The sequence below is a fragment of the Carcharhinus amblyrhynchos genome, unplaced genomic scaffold (assembly GCF_965287045.1).
Source record: "Carcharhinus amblyrhynchos unplaced genomic scaffold, sCarAmb.v2.hapA scaffold_38, whole genome shotgun sequence".
NCBI classification, from domain to species: domain Eukaryota; kingdom Metazoa; phylum Chordata; class Chondrichthyes; order Carcharhiniformes; family Carcharhinidae; genus Carcharhinus; species Carcharhinus amblyrhynchos.
The window spans coordinates 2928866-2948505 of record NW_027649779.1 but is presented as its reverse complement, the minus strand read 5'-3'; the positions used below and the strand labels follow the sequence as shown (position 1 = coordinate 2948505).

General features: G+C 42.6%; 7 non-coding genes across 7 annotated transcripts; 3 read left to right on the top strand and 4 right to left on the bottom strand.

Moving 5' to 3' along the window:
- Positions 1–5252: 5252 nt before the first annotated feature.
- trnat-cgu (transfer RNA threonine (anticodon CGU)) lies at positions 5253–5325 on the bottom strand. The gene has a single exon. It is a non-coding gene; the product is annotated as a tRNA-Thr (tRNA).
- Positions 5326–12158: 6833 nt separating this feature from the next.
- On the bottom strand, positions 12159–12231 carry trnaf-gaa (transfer RNA phenylalanine (anticodon GAA)). The gene has a single exon. It is a non-coding gene; the product is annotated as a tRNA-Phe (tRNA).
- Positions 12232–13124: 893 nt separating this feature from the next.
- trnat-ugu (transfer RNA threonine (anticodon UGU)) lies at positions 13125–13197 on the top strand. The gene has a single exon. It is a non-coding gene; the product is annotated as a tRNA-Thr (tRNA).
- A 1194-nt stretch (positions 13198–14391) lies between these two features.
- Positions 14392–14463, bottom strand: trnaq-uug (transfer RNA glutamine (anticodon UUG)). The gene has a single exon. It is a non-coding gene; the product is annotated as a tRNA-Gln (tRNA).
- A 604-nt stretch (positions 14464–15067) lies between these two features.
- Positions 15068–15140, top strand: trnav-cac (transfer RNA valine (anticodon CAC)). The gene has a single exon. It is a non-coding gene; the product is annotated as a tRNA-Val (tRNA).
- A 998-nt stretch (positions 15141–16138) lies between these two features.
- On the top strand, positions 16139–16211 carry trnaf-gaa (transfer RNA phenylalanine (anticodon GAA)). Its single transcript has one exon. It is a non-coding gene; the product is annotated as a tRNA-Phe (tRNA).
- A 2534-nt stretch (positions 16212–18745) lies between these two features.
- On the bottom strand, positions 18746–18840 carry trnai-uau (transfer RNA isoleucine (anticodon UAU)). Its single transcript has 2 exons — positions 18803–18840; positions 18746–18781 (listed from the first exon to the last, which is right to left on the bottom strand). It is a non-coding gene; the product is annotated as a tRNA-Ile (tRNA).
- Between the last annotated feature and the right edge of the window lie 800 nt (positions 18841–19640).

Here is a 19640-nt window from a genome sequence, read left to right as displayed (position 1 = left end):
GTCAGTGTTAAGTGCACTGTTATTTGTCATTTACATTAACGATTTGGAAGAGAATTTAGTAAGCATGGTTGGTAAGTTTGCAGATGACGCCAAGATTGCTGGCATATGGACAGACAAAAAAAGGTTATCTACGTTTGCAAAGGGATCAGTGGAGATGGAGTTTAATTTAGAAAAAATCGAGGTGATTCATTTTGGTCGATCGAATCAGGGCAGGACTTGCTCAGTTAATGGTGGGGCGTTTGGGAGAGTTGGAGTACAAAGAGATCTAGGGGTCCATGTTCATATGCCCTTGAAAGTGGAGTCACAGGTGGACAGAGTGGTGAAGAAGGCGTTCACCATTCTTCGTTTCATTGATTAGAATATTTAATACAGAAGCTGGGATGTCTTGTTGAAGTTTTACCTTTCATGGGTAAGGCCACATTTGGAATACTGTATACAATTCTGGTCACCCTAATATAGAAAGGATATTCTTAAACTAGAAAGAGTGCACAAATGGTTTACAAAGATTTTACCGGGACTTGATGGCGTGAGTTCTAAGGAGAGGCTGGATAGACTGGGAGTTTTTTTTTTCCCCTCTAGAGTGCAGGAGGCTTAGGGGTGCTATACAACAGAGGGCATACATCAGTTCGAGAGGGTAGGAGAGTTTAAAACTGGAGGGGAGAGATTCACAAGGCTCCAGAGGACATCTTTTTTTCACACAGGCGGTGGTAAGTGTCTGGAACAAGGTAGCAGACCTAGTAGGAGAGACGAGTATAATTCTGTCTTTTAAAAAGCATTCAGAAAGTTACATGACTAAGGTGAGTATAGACGGATATGGACCAAATGCGGACAAATGGGATTGGCTTAGGGGTTAAAAAAAGCGGCAGCATAGACAAGTTGGGCTTGTCTCCATGTTGTAATCCTCTATGACTATGGCTCACGGGATTTTGTTGAAATTGGAGGAAGTAACTCTTCTTTGTTACGGTGGCTCACATAGATATTCTTCGCTGCACATGTGATAATGCTGTTCAATAACGTGCAATTTCTGCAGATGTATCGTGTACATTACAGGTGAAAAATGGTTGTGTGAATTATAGGACTGATGGATGTTGTATCTTGTGGAATAAAGCATGCAATCAATTTGGCTGATGGAAATAATTTATAATATAACAACTTTCGGCTTTATATAATAAGACTTCCATATGCTATCTCCATGGGTTACATGAGGCTGAATTAATTCCATGATAACCCCTAATGTGTTTTCAAAGCGTTTTTATTTTTTGGTTTGATTTCATTAGCTAAGTTGTTACGTCATTGATGTGCCACAGTTATAATTGGGGTAAGGATTTTAAAGCGCCTAGGCACTTAATTATTTCTTAAACGATAATCTGCAGTTTTGGACCACGCCCCTATTCAAATTCACGCACCATGAAGATAAAAAAGTACCTATATTTGGAGGGAATTCAAAAGCTAATTTTGACTCTGTCTCACTCTCTCTATCTGTCTCTCTCTCTCACACACACACAAACACTCACTTGATCTATCTATCTTTGTCTCACTCTGTCCAAAGCGTAAGTTGTGCCAGTATCAGTTTTTCACACAGCCAGTTGATCACTCATGCACTTTCACAACTTTATTGGATCATTTTCTACACCCTCGCTGTAACAGTAACACAACATCTTGCACTTTCTCATTTTCTTCTCGATGCACGTTATGCTTTATCTGTATAATATGCAAGAAACAAAACTTATCACAGTATGTTAATGCATATGGTGAAATAAACCAAATCATTTGCAATTACTGTCTTTCTCTCCATTACAGGTAACTTGGCAGTGATTGTGATCCTGTCTCGAAGAAGATGTGGTCTCTCCAGTTGTATCATTTATTACCTGGTTTCCATGGCGGTTTCGGATCTCGGGGTCATGGTCACTACTGTGATATTAAGTCGGGTTGCTGGAATTTATTTCCCCTCCAGTTTCTTGTCCATCACACCGATATGCAGTCTCCGAGCAGCCTTAATCTATGCATGTATTGATATTTCTGTCTGGTTAACTATCGCTTTCACCTTCGATCGGTTTGTTGCCATCTCTTCTCATAAACTGAAAATAAGATACTGCACGGAGAGAACTGCAGGACTGGTGATTGGAACTGTGGCAATACTGAGCTGTGTGAAAAGTTCTTTCATGTACTTTGTATCCGAACCACGGTACATAATTAACAAAGTGCCATGGTTCTGCAACGTGAAATCGATATTTTATACATCCCCTGCATGGGTTACATATGACTTGATTCGTTCCATTTTAACACCTTGCCTCCCATTCATTCTGATTTTGCTGCTGAACGTACTGACCGTCAAACACATTCTAGTTGCCAACAGAGCCCGCAGGAGACTGCGGGTACAGAGCAATGGGGAGAATCAGAGTGACCCTGAGATGGAGAAGCGGAGAAAGTCCATTGTTTTACTCTTTTCCATCTCTGGTAGTTTCATCCTCTCGTATTTCTTATTTTTCGTAACAGTGATTTATTTCCGAGTTGCAAAGATCCCTTATTTCTCAAGTTCAAATCAATCGGCATTTATCATGGAGCAAAGTGGATATTTACTTCAGTTAATTAGTTCCTGTATCAACCCATTCATTTATGCCGGGACTCAGACTAAATTCAGAGAGGAGTTAAAAAATGGGGTGAGATTTCCATTTCGTCGAATTGCTAAATTATTCAAATGCTGAAGAGAGAAAAGAAAAAAATGAACATGCATTAAATTTCACTACTACATCGTAAAATCCCTACAGTGCAAAAAGATGATGCACCGAATCCACAAAACAATTCAACAATAAAACCCCTTCCAGTCTATCCCCGTCATCCGCACACATTCCTCTCACTAAACCATTAACCCTACTCATCTTGGGAAACTAATGAGCAATTTAGCATCCCCAATCCACTTAACCTGTTCATTGTTAGACTGTGGGAGGAAGCTGGAACATCCGGAGAAAAACTGTGCAGACATGGGGAGAATGTACAAACTCCAGACAGTCACACGTTCCCTGGCGCTGTGAGGCAGCAGTGCTAACCACTGTGCCACATTTCCGTCAATTTTGTTAGCAGTGAAGACAACTGTCTCATAATAAAAAAAACAGAAACCAGAAGCGCCAAGAGAATATTCGCCCCTTCGAGCTACTCCGCCATTCATGTTTATCACGGCTGTCAATTAAATTAAATGTCTTGATCCCGCCTTCTCCCCAGGGATCCAGGCTGAACAGACTGAGAATGCAGCTTTCCTTAGACATTGCTAAATTTACAAACTCGGGAGGGGTCTATTCAGCTTGTAAACTGTGCTCAGTTAATCTCCCAGTCTCTATGTCATGCAAATAGTTTCTAACTGGTTTCCACACCCTCGATAGCGTTGGAGTACGGAAAAATAACTGGAATTTGCACCAGGCTGTTTATGCAGGCGGGACGTTTGTTTTTAATTATCATTGTTTCAGGTGATGCGTAAGTAATCTTCTCAAGCCAGAGCTCCGACTACGAGCAGCGACTGAACAGTACACTCTCACGATCAAGATATTAGTGCAAAATAACTACTGACCATGTGCCTGATCATCTCTAAATTCCCGCCGTTCTCATTTCTTTTCTTGTTGTTGTTCAAGTCTCCAGATACGTCTGGCTAGCTGGCTGCTAACACTGCAAGGCTCTCATGGTCTTCCAAGTGCGTTGTCTTAACTCCCCTTCTATCGGGCAGCATTTTGGCTGTGCTCACCAGGCCCGGTTTTGTGACTCACATGTGACCACCCACCCCTCCCCCAACTCCTACAAACTGAGGAGAAATGCGCAGCTGGAAGCTGCGATCAAATGGTGCGACTTTCATCCTCTGCTCTTTCCTGTCCCATTCGGTGGGGGGCGCATTGTGGCACAGACGCGCTATCTGGATACATTTGCTTCTGGCTAGATACAAAAACATCGGAATAATGAAGGAATATTCCTCTCCCACGACTCATCACTTGGAGCTCCATGTGAGCAGAGGTGTACATTCACAAACCACTCTTTTGATTTATGCTGCAGGCCTCAACGTCCACCAGTCCGCCCACCACTTTCTCAGTTCTCTCATCACGCCTTGCTTTGAATGATTCCATGACTTGCCTCATTGAAATCACATGGTCCTGTAAAGGTGCGGGTATGGTATTTGGTTCCCAGTTCCTTCCATTTTTCTCTCACTCCGGGTTCCACTGACAAGCGGGCCTTCTCTGTCGAAAGTAGATTTGCTGCAAACAGTCAAGTGAGGTTTGCGAGCTGGAAATGTAAAATGTGCAACATTTCAGGAATAGACACATAAAGGGAAGGACAGTGATAGGCTGCAAAGTGTTGTCAGTGGAGATGGTGATGCAAGCTAAAATCGATGCTAATGGGACAGATTTTACATTTTATACTCCCAGTGAATTTTGGAACTTTTACCTCACCCTGCGGTGAAAATCATTTGGAAATATTTCGGTCTGATTTCGAAACGTCAGACGCGAAAGTGTTAACTGTAAAGGTGTGTTTATTGTATGCTGTCATCGGCAGAACACCACTAGCGTTGAAGAAGAATGTGGCATTTTGCAGGAAAAACTTAGTTGAGCATTGCAGACAGGCAGATTCGCTGTGATGCCCTTCCAGCTGTTTCTGTAGTGTAGTGGTTATCACGTTCTTCTAACACGCGAAAGGCCCCTGGCCCGAAACCGGCAGAAACGTTTATTAAGCTTTCTCTTGTGGTGGAAGAGAAAACTGTTTGATTTCAGTTTGTTGCTCAACATGAACCGAACTTCGATGTTAAACACATGTTATCGTTGATCTGATATCACCCTCAAACCCGAGCTTACGGAGCAAACTAGCGACCCTTCACCATACTGTCTGCAACGCAAGAATATCTTTTCTTTAATATGGAGACCAGCATTGGGAAGAATTTTCCACATGCGGTCTCAATAAACTCTCTCAACTGTAGTAATTCCTTTTTATTGCTGAACTCCATTCCTTTGACAAGAAAGGTCAAAATGTCATTTCCCTTTCTAACTGATTGCTAACAAACTAACTTCCTGCGCTCCTATGCACAAACAAAACCACCAGCTTTTTCAAGCATGCCTCTTTTTGTTACTTCCATGGTCATGGGAATAATTAATCACTTTTCGAAGTCACATTGGAAATGTCAACTGTCGTGTGAGCTGCTTTCATCGCCTTTGACCCCCGTTGCACTTGCTCTGTGTATTTTGGGTATTATAAATTAAACCTTCCAGGGAGAGTTAAGCAGGCTCCAGCGAGAGTCGAACTCGCGACCCCTGGTTTACGAGACCAGTGCTCTAACCACTGAGCTATAGAGCCAAGCGCTGCGCGTTCCTTGCAGCAAACGTACCATAATCCGCGAAACAAGGAACAGGCTGAATTTACAGATGGCTGATCTTGTGTGGATGTGTGAGCAATTGAGATGGACAACAGGGAGTTACAAAATGCGATGTGAAAGCGATAGAATTTTAGGCGTTTCAAATACTTCCAATTATCAGTACCTGCCATGTGTCTGTTTAGAGAATATTCTTCAGAGCTTTATGCTGATTTCATACCTCTGACTTTTCCAAATATGACACAAGTTTATCCAGCTGAATAGTTCACTTTTTTTACTCACTTCATAGTCTCGCTGTGTTTTACATTTAATAAAGAATTCATGAATCCACGCTGTGTCTGCTTGATTGAACCATTTTTTTCCAAGTGTCCTGCTATTTCTTCATTAATGACCGATTCCAGCATATTCCCAACCACAGATGTTAAGCTAACTGCCCTGTAGTTACTTGCCTTTGGTTTACCTCCTGTTTTAAACAGTGGCGTCACATTAGCTGTTTTCCAATCAGCCGGCACTTCCACAGAGTCCAGCAAATTTTGATAAAATACAACGAATGTATTTGCTATTACTTCTGCCATTTCTTTTTGTACCCCGGGATGCATTCCATCCGGACCAGGGGACTTGTCTATCATTAGTCCCATTACTCTACCCAGCACTGCCGTTTTAGTAATATTGATCATTTCAACGTCCTCACCCGCATGTCCATCAATTATTGGTATGCTATTTGTGTCCTCCACTGTGAAGACCGACAAAACAAACTTGTTTAAGGGCTCGGCCATTTCATCGTTTCCCATTATTAATCCCCCTTCTCACTTTCTATGAGTCCAACATTTACTTTAGACGCTCTTTTCCATTTTATATATTTGTAAATATTTTACCATCAGTTTTCGTATTTTGTGCGAGTTTACTTTCATAATCTATCTTTCCTTTCTTTTTTGCTTTCTTAGTAGTCCTTTGTTGTTTTTTAAAGGTTTCCCAATCTTCTGGTTCCCCAGTAATTGTGGACACTCTGTATTCATTGGTTTTTAATTTGATACTCTCCTTTATTTCCTTAGTTATCCATGGCTGGTTATCCCTTTTCTTACATTCCTTCTTTTTTCACTGGAATATATTTTTGCTGAGTACTGAGTAAAATTTCCTTAAAAATCCTCCACTGTTCCTCAACTGTCCAATCAATTAGTCTGTGTTCCCTGTTTACATTAGCCAACTCCGCCCTCATCATATTGTATCCCCCTTGTTCAAGCAGAGGACACTGGTTTGGGTCATTGCTTTCTCACCCTCCATCTGTATTAGAAATACAACCATATTGTGATCACTCCTTCCAAGAGGATCCCTAAAAAGGAGATCATTAATTTTACCTCATTTCACAAGACCAGATCCAAGAACGCTTGCTCCCTCGTAAGTTTTGTAACATACTGTTCGAGGAAACTATCCTGACAGCATTCTAAGAACTCATCCTCAAGTCCACGGCATCCAACTTGAGTTGACCAATCAATATGGAGGTTAAAATCCCCTATGATTATTGTTGTTACATTTTTACATGCATCTGTTGTTTGTTTGTTTATAGCCCGCCCCACCTCGAAGTTATTAATTGGAGGCCTATAGACTACGCCCATCAGTGACATTTTTCCCTTTACTATTCCTTATGTCCATCGACATTGATTCCACATTTTGGAACAGCCAGAACTGTACGCAATACTCCAAGTGCGGCCACACCAGAGTTTTGTAGAGTTGCAAAATGACCTCACGGCTCCGAAATTCAATCCCAAGATAAGCTACCACACCGTACGCCTTCTTAACAACCTTATCAACCTGGGTGCCAACTTTCAGGGATCTATGCACATGTACACCGAGATCCCTCTGCTCGTCGACACTACCAAGAGTCCTTCTATTTGTTCTATATTGTGTACTCCTATTACTCTTACCAAAGTGAATCACTTCACACTTTTCCGCATTAAACTCCATGTGCCACCTCTCAGCCCAGCTCTGCAGCTTATCTATGTCCCTCTGCAAACTGTAACATCCATCCTCACTGTCTACAACTCCTCCGGCTTTGGTGTCATCAGCAAATTTACGAATCCATCCTTCCACACCCTGTCATTCACTCACTCATCTGTGCCAATTTATACAAGATGTGGGACGGCGAGAGTCCACATTGCGAGGAGTCACACCGTGGAAACGACAGCACTCTGATCTATGATACTAGGCTTTTCTCCCAAGAGACACACACACACACACACACACACACACACACACACACACACACACACACACACACACACACACTTGCTCAAAAATTGCCTGTCTCCAGTGGAATGGTTATTGATGTGTGACACCAACTGTTCCTTTATTTCAAAGAAGAGTTAAAGATTAACTTTCATCAAGCTTACTCCTCCAAATATGATTTACACATCGTCTCGATAATAAAACTTTAGATGACCGAGGTTTATGTGAAAAAAATAAACAAATGAAATGCAGGGTTGCAATTATTTCGCCCCAAAATAATAAAGTCCAAGGTGAATTCCGTAGATAAAAAGTGTTTCGCTTGCTGTTTGTAGATCGGAAAACGGGTTCATTGTATCACTTCTTAAAGGAAATATAGCATATTAACCTTAGTTATCATTTGTCATTTCTGTGAAATCCATCCTGTGCTCGCTGAATGTGAGAGCAGGAGGATAGGATGTGCAAAATGGCCATAGTGACTTCAGGTGTTTCCGATGTACATCTAATAAAAAGAATTAGGGAGTAGGAACGCAGTTTGATGATCACTCATGATCAAAATGAAGGGCGGAGTAGACTCGGAAATACTGAATGTCCTACTCATGCTTCTAATTTCTGTTTCCAAAACCCTCAGAAGGAATTACATGCCTAAAAATTCTGATATCTGTGAGCAAGATGTAATTGGGCAGAAATGAGAAGAGATGGTCTTTGAATTTGAGATTAGAGCCCAGATCAATATTTCCCCTCACCTGCTGTTCTTGATGTAGACACGAAGGCAATGTTTGTGGGGGGTGAAGGTAACCATGGAATGAGCAAGCAGCAGTTTGGTTAGGTATACAATGGAATCATCCCCCTTGCCAATGGTGCAATGTGGAGGTACCAAACAGTGAGTGAATCTGTTTGTTCACTGGCCTGTAACTAAGGTGTCATTTCTAACTTAATTATTCCTCTGGAGACGCTCACTCAGAATAAATGTGGGACACAATGAAACCACTGCAGAGCTCAGGTTTCAGCTTCATTTCACTTTCTGGGAGAGGATGCATGGACCAGCAAAAGGTCTCTTCTTCGCCATTTCTTATCCCATTCTCGCCGCCGTTGGTGTTCCTGGTAGGTGAAATATCCCAAATTATTCTCATGACTTGAAATGTGTGGCATAAACATTAACATTTTTATTGTTGAACATTGGGTTTTATTCGAATGTAGTGAAACCCAATCCAGTGTTTTCAATGTTATAAAGCCTATAAAGTGACCTGTATTTCATCCGCTGGTATGCACAGTCTCAGAAAATGAGATATTGCGATCTAATCATTCAATTAGGTGCATTGACATAGAACATGCATTCAGTGGTTACATGAACCTATACTGCGACCTCCAGCAGTTAGTAATCGTTGATTTGTAGTGAGGTGGCACTGGGCTGCCCACATTGTTACTGAGGTTTTAAGAATTAATTATGGAAACTTTTGAAAAAGGTGTGGGGTTTATGCATATGCATTTTGTCTTGTGTTAGTAATTCTGGTAAATTTCGGATAATTATATTTATAATCACTAGCTGTATGCATGTAGATATGGCAAGTCGAATATGTCTTGCCCATCTCCAGCTTTCATTTGAAAAGGCGATGAGGCGCGTGTTTCTTCAGGCACCCTGATAAGTAGAATGGGGATACTTCACAAGACTTTAACATAACAACTTTATACTGACCGACAAGATAACAAAATTGTTCAACGAATTTATTTTCTAAGGATCGTCCTGAAGCACAGAGAGAAAGTTTAGACTTTGAAAGAAGGAGTTCCAGAGGTTTGGGTCTCGGCAGGCAAAGGCACACTGAAAAGATCAAATCAGGGGCATTGAAGACAACACTCGGAAATATGGTGTGATCTCAGATAGTTGTAGCATGTTATCAAAATCTGGAAAGGCGAGATTGTGGAGGGGTTTAAAATTTGAAGGACGAGATTATAAAAACAGAGACGCTGCCTGAATGGGGGCTGATAGGGCTGATGGATGGATGGGATTAGTACGAAGAAGAACAGCGATAACAAATTTTGGGAGAATCTGAAATTTGATACTTATCTGAGGGGATGAACTCAGTGACCAGAGCGCAGAGTTAAAATTTGGACTGATACCCCCTAATTTAAAAAAACATTAATCCAGTTTTGAATGTCGCGTCATTGCCAAGACTTTACAATCACTGGAGTCTGGAGTTGGCAAAGTGAAGGATGGGGTGGTTTTCAGTACCTGATTGGAGATCGCAGCAGCTGGTGTTTACATCCCTCTCAGTAACACCTCTCTCTGCCTCTTTCTATTTCAGCCAACTTGGTGGCGATCGTAATCTTATCCCGAGGATGGTGCGGACTGTCAGGGTGCATCACCTACTACCTGATCGCGATAGCATTGACTGATTTCCTTGTCATCATCAGTGCCGTCATCCTCAACCGGATTGGCCGCATCTACTTTCAGAACAGCGTCCTGTCTACCACTCCCGCATGTACACTCACCAATCTGCTGGTCTATTTTACCCGGGATGCATCTGTCTGGTTGACAGTGGCTTTTACCATCGACCGTTTTGTAGCCATCTGCTGCCAGAGCCTGAAGACCAGGTACTGCACCGAGAAAACAGCATTGCTGGTTATAGGAATAGCCTGTGTCCTGAGCTGTGTCAGGAATGTCCCTTTCTATTTCACTTACCAGCCCTTGTACACCCTGGACGGGGTGCCCTGGTTCTGTGTTTTTAAGCCCAGTTATTACACGCTGCCCGCCTGGCAGGCATTTGGTTGGCTGGACAACATCTTAACTCCATTTCTCCCGTTCCTCCTCATCCTGCTTCTTAACGCTCTAACCGTAAAACACATCTTAGCGGCCAGCAGAGCTCGCAGGAGACTCCGGGGCAGGGAAGGTCACGGGGACCCAGAGATGGCCAACCGCAACAGGTCCATCATCCTGCTCTTCGCCATCGCCCTCAGCTTCCTCCTCCTCTGGGTCACCTATGTCATATACTTCCTCTATGTGTGGATTACAGGTCTGGGCTACCGCACCAGCCTGGATTTCAAAGACCCACGGTACATCTTTCAGGAAACAGGAAACATGCTCCAGCTAGTCAGTTCCTGCAACAACGTCTTCATCTATGCAGTCGCTCAGACCAAGTTCCGAGAGGACCTGAAGAAGGTTCTGCTGAGCCCCTTCACCAAGCTCACTGGCTAAAACACAAATCAGCACGTGCTTGGGTTTCATCAATTTAGACCAATGTGTACTCCGTCTGTCTGAAATCAGACACTATTGGGCTTTAGATACAGGACTTAGGAGATGTAACGCCCATAATAGGGTGCTCACAGCCCCCGTTATTGCTCTGAATGAATGCTGAGTTATCACAGCTGTTAACTTCCTGGAAGAGATAATGTAGTGATGGAGTTTTCCAGCATTGAAAGAGGCCCTTCGGCCATATAACTCCTATCTCATCAAATCCCATGTTGCAACAGTTGGTTCTCTTCCTTGCATGCTATGACGTTTCAAGTGTTCATCTAAATGCTTCTTAAATGTGAGTGTTCTTTCCCCTGCCATACTTTCGGCTGTGAGTTCCCGATTCCCACCACCATCTAGGTTAACGAGTTTTTTTTTGCAAATCCCCTTATCAGTTATCAGTTATCAGGCTAAAAGAGCAGGGCAGAGGCTGGGTAGCCTGCGGGACTAACTCACCTTCTGACTCCCAAAAAACATAGAACATAGAACAGTACAACACAGTACAGGTCATTCGTCTCACGATGTTCTGCCATGCTTTGTCTGAAACCAAGACCAAGATCAAGTTCAAGCTATCCCACTCCTTATCATTCTGGTGCGCTCCATGTGCCTATCCAATAACCGCTTGAAAGTACCTGAAGTTTCCGAATCCACAATCACAGCAGTGAGTCCATTCCAAACCCAACCACTTTCTGAGTAAAGAATCTACCTCTGACATCCCTCCAAATCTCCCACAATGAACCCGAGTGACAGCTACATCCAACCGAGGAAATAGTCCCTGAATCGGTGGAACAGTCCACCATCGACGTGGCACAAGTTAGGAGTGCGATAGAATGTTCCCCACTTGTCTGCATGATGCAGGAATCCACCAAAGGCACCTTAGACAGCACCTTCCAGAGACAAGACCACTTCCACCCGGCAGCACCCCCGCACCCCTCCAACACCACACAGACAACAGCATCACCAAGCCTCTCAGCATTCTGTGTGGCGGGAATGTTACTTGCCATTTGTCAGCTCCAAACATAAACATAAAGTAGCCTATTGCGGACTTTCGAAATCTGAAGTAAAAACAGAAAATATTGGGCGATGTCAGTATTCCCGGCATTCTCTGTGGAGCGGGAATCAGAACTAACTTGTCCCGTCCAGATGTCGCATGGCAGGCGCGGAAAGGAGGGGTGTGGGCGCCTGCCATGTGGGTGTCCGAGTGGGCTCTTTCCGTGCTCTTAAACTCTGCCTTTTTCCGGAGCCAGTCAGCAGAAAGCCATTTGAGATTTGATCTGTTGCAACTTGTGTGAACTGATCTTTGAAGACAGTGTGAGACAAAATGCGGCGCCCATTAGCAGATAGCGCAGAAAAACAGCAAGAGGACCCTGCCAAAACCCGGGATTGAATCAGAGACCTTTAGGTCTTCAGTCTAATGCTCTCCCAACTAAGCTATTTCGGCTAGCGGGCAAGCGAGAAGCTTTCATCTCCCAAATATCTAAGAGAGCAATGATTTCTGCCCATTCGTTAATGCATCATTTTCATCTTTCTTCAAATAATCTCAACCAAATGTCCTCAGTGATAAAAGCAAATTACTGCGGATGGGAAAAGAGGAAATGCTCCAAAATCTCCCAATGTCTGACAGCCCCTGTAAGGAGTGAAAAGGGCGGATGTTTCGAGTCCAGATGACACTTTATCAAACGGAGTTACTCCGATCGAGAAGACAGACAGGAACACAGGCTGAATGGCTGTTTGTCGATATAAGCGACAGAATTGCCAACATTGAGACTGCAATCCCTGCCCAGAGGATGGATTGGGACTTTCTAACTGAGCTTCAAATCCTGTCATTTCTCATCGTGACTTATTTTTGTTGAAAATTATTGGAAATAAAGCAATGGGTACAGAGATCGTCAATTCATTACAAATCTCTCACATCAGCATCACTGAGGGTCCAGTGATCAGGATCGGCGCCGTGACGCGGTTTCGATTCCCAGTCACGGAGTGAATCATTTTTTGTTCAATTTTTTATTTAACGAAAACACGCCTCACAGAGTCCGTGAAGGGAACAACATCTAAATCTTCCAGCTGGATGAACTGGCATCGGAGCCTGGAGAAGTCAGAGATGTAACACTAACGAAAAACTCTGAAGAACATACATGTCAGATACACAACATACATGTCAAATACGCTCACAGCACACATGTCAAATAATGTCACTTTCAAGTTGCTGCTTTTAACTTTCTGCTCTCCACCTCAGACATTTCCCCATTCATCAAAAATCCCCCACCTCAAACCCCATCCTGCGCCTCAATCCACTGATAATGCTACTCGTACCGGAAGGTGCTGGCAGCATTTGCCTCTGTAGCTCAGTGGTTAGAGCACTGGTCTTGTAAACCAGGGGTCGTAAGTTCAATTCTCGCTGGAGCCTCCACCCAAAGTTTAGCTACGAGAAGCTGTAGGGAGAAGGTAGATAGAGTCGGAGGTGAAACATAGTGTTCTTGTGAGTGGAAGGGCAGATCAGGTGCAACTGAGGAAAGCAAGAATATGTTCTTCTTCGTGAAAAAAATAGAATAACCAGATCATATTTGACGAGCTGAAAAATATAAATGTTGGTATTAAGAATATAATAGATGCGTTTGTACACGGAATGCTTAAAGTTAGCATGTAGATGCAGCAGATAATTGGAAGGGAAATTACATGTTGGTCTTCTTTGCCGGCAGACTGGAGTTTAAAAATAACGAGGTGTCTGCAAATGATCACTCAAAGCATTTGACCTACTTGTTGTTGCTGCCACATTGAATGAAAAAAAATCACGTGTTTTTAGTGACCATTTGCATCTGGCGGTTCTGTTCCTGTTTGTATGGTGTGATGGTGAGCTCTCCGGACTCCAAATACAGTACTCGGAGTTCAGAACTTGATGAACGATTGTTTTTTTTTGCAAAACGTATTATGAGTTTGCTGATATGTTCTTATGTTCTTAAGGCAAGGACAGATAAATTTTTGAATAGTAAAGGAATTAAGGGTTATGATGAGCGGGCGGGTAAGTGGAGCTGAGTCCACAAAAAGATCAGCCAAGATCTTATTGAATAGCGGGACAGGCTCGAGGGGCCAGATGGCCTACTCCTGCTCCTAGTTCTTATGCTCTTATGAAGGGAATTTAAGTTTAAATTCTCAGAAAGTGGAAATCTAAACACTGAGGATATCACATTGCAGACGATGCAGTGAATGACTCTCCTGGCGTCATTGCATCAGCCCCAGGGGACAATTGCCCAAGTGCGAAACGTCACCCATGGAATCAACAGCATTCTGAAGGACAACAATCACCACACACACACACACACACACACACACACACACACCTACTCTCCATCTCAAACACACACAATTGCTCAGTAATTGCTGGACTCCAGTAGAATGATTATTGTGTGACACCAACTGATTCTTTCTTTAAACAAAGAAGGGAAAGATGAAAAACACACATGTTTCAGGCATCTGGCTCCAGAGGCTCAGCAAATCGAATTCGAACAACAGTTGAACTGGTTGAGAAATTCTCTGGGTTAGCACTTGGTAAGAAATTTGAACGAAACGCTCTTCATGCAATCTGCATTTGCAAATTGAAGCAAGGTTCCACCGAAATTTGAACTCGGATCGCTGGATTCAAAGTCCAGAGTGCTCACCATTACACCACGGAACCCAACACACGCTAGAACGTTGAAAATCGCCAATAAATATTTGTACCATGTCAACAGCAGGGAGAAATTTCAGTCCCGTTGCACAGTTCATATTTATAAAGCCGTTGCTGGTTCCTCCTGTAAAAATAAGTAGGCTACCTTCTACTGCATTAAATTTCTCTGTAACTGACCACATTCAAATAGTAATGTTTGTATCGAACTGACATAAACCTTACTGCAGTAAATCTACTGAACAACATCAGCCTGTCAGAGCTCTGCTTTCTTCACAGTCCTTGTGAGACTTGCCAGAATTTTCCATTTTCTTTTCCGATTCCAGCATCTGCAGTAATTTGCTTTTATTACTGAGTATAATTGATTGAGATTATTCGAAGGAATATGAGAATGATGAAATAATAAATGGGTAGAAATCATTGCTCCCTTAGATATTTGCGAGACGAGTACTTTTAAATGTTGATGTTGGGGATAAGTTGTACAATCAGATTGAAAGTAACGGTTATCTTCCTGAATTCAGCGACATGGGCTCTCAGTCTAACCATCGGAACCTGCAGCAACACAGCGCAGTTGAACATTGCAGACAGGCAGATTTGCTCTAACCCACTTCAAGCTGTTTCTGTAGTGTAGTGGTTATCACATTCACCTCACACGCGAAAGGTCCCCGGTCCGAAACCGGGCAGAAACATTCATTAAGCTTTCTCATGTCGGGTAAGGGAAAATTGCTTGATTTTAGTTCGTTGCTCAACATTATCCGAAACTCGATGTAAAAGACATGTTATCATTGCTCTGACTTTACCCTCAAATGTTTTCTGTGAAATAATATGCACTTATTTTTGACGCACTGACAGGAAAGTTCGATTTTGACACCGAGCATTTATTCCCATCCCGTTCAGTCTAAGACAGAATTTAATGGTTTACAGGTGCAGACTAATATGGTTAATCACCATCTGAAATATCTGATAGTAGTGTGTGCTCAAACAGACAGATACAAGCGATACTGTAAGTGAACGAGAGGAAACGGCGCACATTTCACAGAAGAATATTTTTAAATCGCTTCTCATCACTAAAAACAGGAAAAGGCATTGGGACAGACGAGGGAATCGAGACTCAGTGCGGATCTACTGCACTTTCCTGTAAAAGTTCGGAATTTATGCGCCCGAATTTTTCACGTCCATAATAAAAAAGGCTCAAGGGTCACTAACAGATAATTCTTGATTTTCCTCCATTTCAATGTATTTGACTTTGTTTAAAAGATGACGATAGTCATTCTCAAAATTGTGATCTGTATTACCCGGTGATTCGATTGGTTCTGTTGGTCAGTTATATTTTCAATTCAGTGATGTTCAAGTTCAGAAATATTCAATTCATAAGGAAGACATATGTGTTAAATAATACATTGATACTAAATATTGAAAGGAATAGTGAGTAATATTGTACAATGAACTTTGATAAATTGTCATCTGGACTCGAAACGTCCGCCCTTTTCACTCATTACAGGGGATGTCAGACATTGTGAGATTTTGGAACATTTCCTCTTTTCCCATCTGCAGTAATTTGCTTTTATCACTGAGGACATTTGATTGAGATTATTCGAAGAAAGATGAAAATGATGCATTAACGAATGGGCAGAAATCATTGTTCTCTTAGATATTTGGGAGAAGGAAGCTCCTAACCAGCCAGACAGCCGAAATAGCTCAGTTGGGAGAGCGTTAGACTGAAGCTCTAAAGGTCTCTGGTTCAATCCCGGGTTTCGACAGGATTCCTTGCTAGTTTTCTGTGCTATCTACTAATTAGTACCGCATTTTGTCTCGCACTGTCTTCAAACCTCATTTCACACAAGCTGTAACAGACCAAATACCCATCGCAATTTCCATCCTGCCAGATGTTGTTATATTTTTTCCTTGTTGGATTTCACTTCTTTAAAAAAAAACTTCCTCCATTTCTAAACATTCCCAATGTTAATGAAAGGTGATGGAGGTGAGGGTTTATCTTTGTTTCCTTATGCACACATGCCATGTAACATCCTGAGTTTTTCCAACCTCATCACATTTCAGTGCAGATGTCAGGTCCGCTTTTACATGGCAGTGAAAATACATTCAGCAAAATCCCAGTTGTTACTATAGTACACCAAGCCTCATTTGAGATTATACCGTTCATTCTGCCAGTTATTACAGCATAGAATTAATTCTCGGCTAATGCCACAATATTTCATATCTCTGTTGGGACTCCACTAGACCCTCTCTCTCCTGATACTGCACCAGAACACGCATTACACGCGGCTCCATCTCTGTTATTACATTGCAACCTGCCACGTATAACGAAACATTGACAATATCTCACTCACTGCTGCACCAGTCCACCTCCCTGTTTAGACCGAATAATATCCTGACTCTAATTATTGTCCTAGTTTATGTTTCAATTATTGCTGTACTTGTCCCTGTCGAAGCTTATATCAATCTAAGGCCTTAAACAGAAATTACTGCAGCAGGCGAAACAGCCAATGAAAGAATAAGAAACAGCAACTAAAACGAGCGCTTCACAACATCTGCAATAGCAAAGGAGATCCACGAGATGGCAGTGAAGCAGTGATTTTTGGAACGAACACGAAACAGAGAACGTCTCAGTTATTGCTGCAATAGACCTAACCTTTGTCCATCCTGAACTGGACACAGATTATATGATACAAAGTCATATTTCTGATTATATGACAGTGATTCTCAGTTGATTCTGTACTCAGCAAAATCCCGCTTGTTATTATCTTGCACCAAGTCTCATTTGAAGTTACACCGTGTATTCTGGCGGTTATGACAGCACGGAATTAACTCTTGGCTGATGTCATGGCACTCCATATCTCTGTAGCTACTTCACTAAAACCTTTCTCTCCTGATACTACACCAGGACATATTACTGATTGCATTACACGAGGCTCTATGTCAGTTATTACATTGCTGGAACCTGCCACGTAGAAAGAAATCTCGCCAATATCTCACTCACTGCAGCACCAGTTCACCTCTCTGTTTATACCGAATAATACCCTGTCTCTAATTATTGTTCCATTCCATCATTCATCTATTGCTGAACTTGCCCCTGTCAAATCTTACATCAATCTAAGAGCTTGGCCTGATTTTTTTCTTAGTTTATATTGTACAATGTTCAGCACCAGACAAAATTATACTAGGCGCGGTGTCAGTTTTATTGTGTTAGACGTTCTTTCCTTTATTACTGCGCGAAAGCATACCATAGTTCATTTTACACATTATCCTCTCTCATTTATTACTTTATTCTGCATTGCCTCACGTTTTAGTCCAGCGGGCCACATCTCTGTTTATATCAGACTAGATCATGTCCCTGGTGTTGAAAAAGAAGGTGCCATTTTGCAGGTGTCAGATTGTGGTTCAAGTGGTCTGACGTGAAAATTAAAATAACAAAAGGATCGTGGACAAAGCAAATTGTAAACCCGCTGTCATCTGTTGGTCTGGTGGTTCGAGTTTGAAGCTTTCACTGCTGTTTAGATTGCAGGTCAGGGAATGAAGGTTTATTGCTCTCCTCCAATCCGTGACAATAAATATCAGTTATTTCCTGGCAGAACGCTCAAATCTCAGTCTCGCCTTGTATCCTGTCCTTTCTCAAGTGAAGACCCTGAGCCAATTCAACAGGAAGCCATATTGTTCTTTCTGGGGTCCAGACGATGTTAATTCAGTTTAAATAGAGCGGGCTCTTCACTGCAGCTCATTGTGTTTCTGACTGGAGATGAGTTTTGTCTGCTGCACATTTCAGGATCATCTCTCAGTAATCACCGGCAAGAATATTCCCTTCCCGTGGGGAACACTAAAGAAGTCAAGGGCATTAGCCACCAAACTTCCGATAGGCATTCTCCAAGGCGGCCTTCAAGACACACGACACAGAATCTCTGATCAGAAACTGATAACCCAATTCCATATACATGAGAATGGCCTCAATCGTGATCTTGGGTTCATGTCACGCGACTTTTAACCCCCACCATTTTTCCTGGGCTTGCAAAATCCTACAAACTGGCCAGGCGTGAGACAATTCACACTGCTTTAACCTGTCATTATCCCACTCTCCATTCGCATTTTCTGCACCCGAAATGAATGATTTCGTAAATCATGATTTTTTTTCCAACAATAGACAGCAGTTTCATGCTCATCAATGCATTTCTATTCCGAACTTATTTGTTGTATTCAAATTCCACGACTGTTTTGGTGATTCCCAGATGATGAGCTGGTCGAGGGATTAGACCACTGGACGATCCGCTCACCTAAAAACAGGTGCTTCAGGTGAGGCTCGAACTCACAACCTCGGCATAGCCCGCTGGCTGTACTGCTGTATAAGTACCGCGCGCTAACCGATTGCGCCACTGGAGCACTGCGCTGTGCTTATTTTTGCCAGGTTATTAAAGGCTCCCGCAGCGTTACCTCCGTTAGTAACCGCTATTCGAGGCCTCATTTCAGACCGGGAAACAGCCCCATCAATGATCCTCTTTTCCCCGGCTCCACAGTGAGTGAGACAGGGAGAAGCAGCAGGATTATATCCCGCAGTCTCCAATCGCCAGCAGAAAGCGGCGACTGCAGCTTCACTCGGCGGGTTACTGCCCATCCCCGGGACACAAGGTCCAACCCCGTTCAAACCTCCCCATACACCGAACACAAGCTCAGCAAAACGCAGATAGATTATATCCCGCTCACTGAACCTTCGAGTAGCATTTACACAACACCCGAGTGATTCACAAACAAAATTCACACCAACTTTCCAAAACTTTTCAGTGATAAATTCCTCCATTTGGTTGAAAAGCTGAGTGTTGGGAATCTGGAAATGAGCACCATGGGATTTGTGTTATCCAGTGACTTGTTTCCCAGGGTTAGCCTCAGGTTTGTAATTCCACTTGTGTTGTATATTGAAGCGAATCTTATATCAAAATTAGAAGAAAACAAGAGAACTATTGAATCTTGGAAGAAATCCTGAGGCAAATGGATCACAATATTCGGAAGGAGGTGCAGCTGTGAATGGTGTTATTGATGATTGAGTGGAAACCATTGGATGTTTGGGCTGCTGGTGGTCGGTTCCCTTCCCTCCCGTTAAATTCCTCCCTGTGATAAGAGAAATGGATTTATTTGACCTGCCCGTTCATAGGAGAAAGGGAATAACCAACACACTACAGCAGTGC